Source organism: Lathyrus oleraceus, chromosome 7, assembly GCF_024323335.1.
Source record: "Lathyrus oleraceus cultivar Zhongwan6 chromosome 7, CAAS_Psat_ZW6_1.0, whole genome shotgun sequence".
NCBI classification, from domain to species: domain Eukaryota; kingdom Viridiplantae; phylum Streptophyta; class Magnoliopsida; order Fabales; family Fabaceae; genus Lathyrus; species Lathyrus oleraceus.
Genome location: NC_066585.1, coordinates 244,402,352 through 244,409,361, shown reverse-complemented (window position 1 = coordinate 244,409,361; position 7,010 = coordinate 244,402,352).

Genomic DNA, 7,010 nt, shown 5'->3' with positions numbered 1-7,010 from the left:
CCTAGGGCTTGGCTTCCATGGAGAATGCACTTGCTTGCTTGCACAACTGGATCTCCTGACCAGTCTTGACTGATGACTTGCACTAGGCAATGGACAATGCAATGCTATGCAGTGGACAATGCAATGCTAATGACCTAAGATGAAAATGTATATACAAAATGGGAGGTGCAAATTTTAGGTGCTACACTAATATCTGGATATACCCAACACATTGTTTGGGCCCATTACAATGGGTTTAATTCAGATATCAAAATTCAAAAGTTGTTACTCTTGTCTGGTTGTTTATTTAATAATAATAATAATAATAATAATAATAATAATAATAATAATAATAATAATAATAATAATAATAATAATAATAATAATGTGAATTCAAATTTTAAAATTTGGACAAATTTCATGACAATATTTTCACATGACAATATCTCCACCACTTGATAGTAAAACTTGGGGGAAAAATTCATATTAATAAATCATACATTATAAGTCACTTATATATCATTATCACAATAAAACATACATATTAATCATTCACTAATAAAATTATCAAATAAAATAATAAACCATACATCATTGTTCATAAAATACATCTGTTTTGTTAGGGAATCAGAAATGATTGGAGATTAGAGATTGTGAAATGCAACGGTGGACTTGAATTTTTGAAAGAGGGGTTGACCGACAAAGTTAGCATTTCAATGCTTAAGTTAATATGTGACTAAGATGGATGAATGAAGTTTGAATTTGAATTGTATTTATGAAAAATGGCACGCTCCCTTTATATAGTGGGTTCATAATAACAACTCGTTAAACTTCATAATTAGTATGCGGAGAGTCGTTGGATAAATCTTAGATCTGGATTTCATGTGTTCTAACCTAGGATAACACTCTATGGGTCACGACTGTCGGATCCTTTGATCAGTCTAAAGTAGTTATCTCCTAAACCAATTCATCTATTATTTGTAGTGTGAAGGATTTGTAGCATTTGTTCTTTCCCCCTGGATTCTACCTGTTTGAGTGGAAAGCCAAGAGGTATCATTGACATCGTTGGGAACTTGTTGAAGGTTTAGGAAACAAAGGATAGTACGCCAAAAAGGTTATTTAATAGCATTTTTTTATATTTTAATAGCGCTTTTAAGAGCTATTAAATTTGTAGCTATTCTATGTTCGGCACTTATAATAGCGCTTTAAAAGCGCTATTAAATTCTCTTTTTAATAGCTTTTTTTCTAAAAGCGCTAATATAATAATTTAATTCCAACACTTAATAGCACTTTTGCATCAAGCGTGATGTTATATGCTATATTATAATAATGTTTTTTGATAAAAAAAAAGTTATGTTATATGTTAGTACTACTACATATAACATTTTTTTATGATAAAACTTTCACCTCGAAATGCTAATAACCAAAAGTATAGTAAAGGTGTGAAAAACACAAGAAATGAGAGTTTGAATTGGGTTTTACAAGTAAAAGCTTTTTCCAAAACAAGAACACCACTAACAAGTTAATAACAAAGAGATAAAAACATAAGTATTTTCATCCTGGTTCGCTTAAAACTCAAAGTTTCTTCAGTCCATCCGCCAAGATAACTTTGCCTTATACACAAGGACTTAATCTACTATAATCAACAGATTACAAATAATCACAAATAATAACCTTCTTTGTCTTCTTAAAGATCCAACTATACTCTAGTCTCCGTAAGGACTCACAAAGAACAACATTTTTTGTCTTCTCAAGGATAATCTCCTTAAGGAATCAAACAAACAGTTTGAATAATATTTTTCTGTGTCTACAAGATGCTTCTATGCAAGCAGATTTTACACAAATGATAAACAAATACTTAAAGAAAAATTGTATAGAAAAATGATAGATTTTCAAGTAAAGATTAGTACAATTCTCCTTTAAAATCTGTATATGTCATTTTCTGCGATTTATTTTGACATTGTGGATAAGAAAGTACAAAATATGCTTGTCATCTGAAGCAAGCGTTTCTCTCTTGGACAGAGATTTCACACTAGAAGTTAAGGTCAAACTTTTTCAATTCGGATGAGAGTAACATGATCGGTGAGGTTATTGTAGTTGACATAAATTAAAAGAAGGTGGTTTGAGAAGACATTGTTAAATTTATATTGTTCAACACAACTACCTCTCTCTTCACACTTTATTGTCTGAGAAATAAGTGATGGAGTAACGGTGATAGGAAAACCATATACATTGGACTATATTGACTTGGAATTCTCACCAGATTGCCTAATAGAGGCATTTAACCAGAACTTTGTTACAAGATTAGTGTAAATGGATCCATGAAGCATGTCAAAATAAACTTTCAACTTATGTTTGGAAATAGTTTTCATTAGATCAAAACCCTGGTCTTTCAACTCATTGAAATCAATAAACTTTTCATTGATAACGAATAAAAGATTTTCATCTCCGTTGAAGGGTTTTTTAGACATTTTTTGAATAAAAAGATAAGACTTTTAAATTAGATTTGAAGATACAAAGAAATGGAAATGAAATGAGACCTGAATAATCGATAAATAAATTGAAAAAGAGGAAATTAACCAATAAGAGAAGCTCAAACCAATGTTTTAAAAACCGGACCGGAAATCGAACCAGTGAAACTTACGGTTTAAGGTCCAAGTGGTTCAACCTAAGGTCGAACCGTTTATTAAATAAACTAATAATATAAAATTAAACTTCATAAATATGTCACACATAATCATATGATCACAACTTAATGAAATAAATATTTCAAAAATTCATTACAAATTTAATACAACAATATCGATAATACATATAATAACATAACATAGTTCTACACTTCATTTTTCAACATTCATTTAAGAACAACTTGACCAAATTAAAGAATTGCAATAAAATAAGTTAAGCTAATTCAAATCAAAATTAAAATAATATAATATAATAACTAAAATAAAGTTCAAATAGTTAAGAATATCTAAATTAAATAAGATAAAATACCAAAAATAAATAATATAATATACTTTATTAAACAAAAAAATAAATTTAAATTTAATTATGACAAATAAATCTTAATTGACAACAACAAACAATATTGATTTGAATGACAATTAATATTGAGTTAGATATCGTGACTATGTTTGAAAGAGACGGCGTAATGATGATGGAGTGTGGTTGAAAGAAAAACTATAATTGAGTGATAAAACTTAGAAGTTTGTTTGATTGTAAAAAATTATGGATTTTTTTTTGTGATTGGGAATGTATTTTAAGTTTTGATATTGACATATTAAAACTTATATTTTTTTTTAAAATGACCAATTTGATGAATTTTTTTGAACCGGACGGTTTTACAATAGCGGCTCCGGTTCTTTGTTTCGAATGGTTTTGGATGGTTCAATCCGATTTTTTCGGTTTTATTCCGGTTTTAATCCCCTAACGGTTTTGAAAGGTTAATTCAACCAGATTCATCTCCGGTTCCTGGTTCAACCGGTTGAACCGGCCGATTCGGTCCAGTTTTTAAAACATTTGCTCAAACACATCCTTAAAAATTCAAAAGATACGTTATGTTTTGAATAGAGATGGTCATTATTATTCTATGATTCCAATGCGCGATGATCCTTAATTTTTTTTTTAATATAAAAACAACATATTACCTCAGTTTTTTCATATAATCAAGGAAAAAACAGGAAAAAACTAGGAACCAACAATAATGAAACCTTTCTATTTTATTATATTTTTCTTTTGAAAATATTCTTTGTGATCAATAGAATATAAAAAAATTAAAGATTATTTATCTCATTTTTCAATCTAGTTTTTAAATATCCACCGGCCTCCTCTAAATTTATATACCAACAGAACTTTTAAGTGACAGACAAAAAAAAATTGTAGGTAAATGTTCCTTATACTTTATACTATTACTAAAAATTAGATAGGTGGCAGTAATATTTGAATAGACCTCATGATAGAGTATTGTATATTTTAAAACTAAAGCCGATGAATGTAAGTTTTCTAATTAATTATTATATAAATCAAAACTCAACTATAACAATATAATATTTATTAAAATCAAAATTCATAATACAAATAACTATCTCCAAATAAGCAATCAACTACGCAACATGTTCTTCAATGTAAATATCATGGTTATGTGTAGAACCTCAAATTTATTAAAATTAAATTATATTTAAATAAAATTATATAAAATATTTCTTAAATTAAATATAAATAAATATTATCTTCACTTATTTTGTGATGATTAAACTATAGTTAATTAAGACATTTAAATTTGGGTAATGCTAACTTGTGTCCCAAGGACATAAGTTAAGAGATGAATAAAGAATTAAATTTTTGAAAATTGTGTATTAAATTTATTAAAAACTTATATTAATAATTTTATTTATTTTTTTAAAATAAATTTTTTATTTATGGGTTTCTTAACGTGTGCCCTTGGGGCACAAGTTAGCATTACCCTTCAAATTTTCAAATTTTAATATGGCTCTAATAAATATACCATTATCAAATTTTAATATGGCTCTAATAAATATATCACTGTTACCAAACTTTAATTGATAATAAATGTCATTCTCAAATGTTAATGTAAAAATAATTGATAGTAATAAAGAAAATGTAAAATAATTAGTAGCTAATTTTTTTATAACCATGAATTTTGGTTAAATACAGTGCCTAAATTAAGTTAAATATTTTTTTAAAAAAACTTAAATAGTATTAAAATGTAATATAACACTGAATAACACTTTTAATTGGATGATGAATAACTGCTAAGCTAAATTTAAGGGAACTCAAACGTTCACCAAATAATTATTACTTTTTCAACTTATATTTAATTATCACAAAAAATTAGGTATCAATGTGACCCCTGCATTATCGTCATACACTCTCTTTCACCTCTTGCGTTGCTCTCTTCATTGGTAAGGTAATTGCTTTATTATGAAAATTTTGCAGGGAATTGAAATTGAAATTAATAAAAGGTTCTTCCACCGACTAATTTGGTAATTATAAGGGAATCTCTATTTCATACAACACAGTCCCAAGTGTTAGAATATCCGCTACAAATATTGAAACAATTAACATCTAATTCACTTATGTCCCTCAGCATGCTTCGTTAAGTACTCATCAATTGTCTTTATAGTCATTCAGTTATGGACGATGTTTGATCAACAATAAGGCACTCGACTCTACATCTAGGGTCCATAGTGGTTTCAGGTCGAAGGATGATATACACCAATATCACCATGAGAATAACTTATGACACCTTGCATAACATTCTATATAGTATTCTTATAGCGGGTCAATCCAGTATAAATTTTACTCTTAATATTCATATTTATGTTTAAGACTTGATAACTCTTTATCCATGATTCATTAGATGTGATCATCAGTCTATATACATAACAGTCTTAATACTTTAATGTTATCCCACTTAATAACAAAACTCTGACTACGGATACTTTAAGAATAGTGTTCTTATGTTTAATGGAATCTCATGATTAAGTCACACTTGATACATTAAACGGACTATCTATTCTAGGGACTTTATTAAACAAACATAATAAAGAAAAAACCTTTTATTATTAATAAATAATTCGATACAAGTACCAAAAGTATTGACCTCTAGGGCTTACACCAACACTTTTTAGGCACCATATTACTCGTCATGGTATAAGTAGGGGGAACTTCAATGACATGATTTACAAGAGTAACATGCCCAATAAATGACAGTTGATTGCGCTTCTAGTGGCTAAGCTTAGTTCTGACTTTATCCACCAGATAATGACATAATTTACAAGAGTAACATGCCCAACAAAAGATATGTATGATTAACCTCGGTAAGCTTCTCAGGTTGCTTCTATAAAATATTTATGTAATTTCACACTCCACTTCCAACAATCTCCCAAGCATCTTGGAAAAAATCTAAAGGAAATCCGTCTGGGCCGAGAGATTTCCATATAGCCATCTCGAAAGTAGCTAGCTTGATTTCTTCTGAACTAAGCTCAGTAGAAACTCTAAGAATAGTAGACGCATCAAGTTAGGGGAAAGAGTGATTGGTCGAATACTAATCAGTAACCTCTATATTAGTGGTATATAAATATGAAATTTATCCTTAAAGGCATTATTAATATCAATAACATCATGTATACACTTCCCTTTGATAGTCTGAATATGCTTCCTTCTTCTCCTTTGGATGACTTTCACGTGATCGAAGCACGTATTTTTATCACTATCAGCTAAACATTTATCCTTGATTCTCTGAAACCAAGTGAGTTCTTCTTGACACAAAATCCTATGAAGATCCAGTTGCAGATTGGGTTCCAGCGCTCTAAGCCCAACATAGCTGTAACCTTCATGAGTTTTTCTTTGAATACCTTCAAGTCTTAGCATAATAGTCTTTTTGGATTTGAGAAAGCTTTGGATAGTATGCATATTCCAACTCTTGGCTTTAACTCCGATATCCTCCCGATTATGAAGAATTCCTTTATATCATTCTAGGAAGACAAGATCATGTCTTTATAAGTCTCTTCCAGTATCCAAACACACTCAGACCTGAAAGCTTTGATCATAACCCTTCTTGTTCTATCCTTAATAGAAATAGGGATAGGATGATTATCAGAATAATCAAGCCTTGTCAACACTCTAACTTATGCATTAGGGTATTGCAACTTCTGCTCTTCATTGCTAAGAGCACTGTCCAATCTTTCATACATACGCAGCCCATCATGACCTATAGCACTGCGCCATGTCAATTTATGGCTTGTGGCACCAAGGTCCAATACGTTGCAGACATTTAATCTATCTTGGAACAAGGAAAATTTCCTATCAGATGTAGCAGATCCACCGTGTTTTTCGGACCCTTACCTTATGTCATTGAAGTCTTTACCCAAGAGCTAACCAATTTCAGCTTTAACATCTATCTTTTTAAGTTACTGTCACAATTCGTTTTTACCATTTTCACGAGGGCTGGCATAGACAAAAAAACATATTCCATTCAACTTCTTACTTAATTTTGACTATATCAT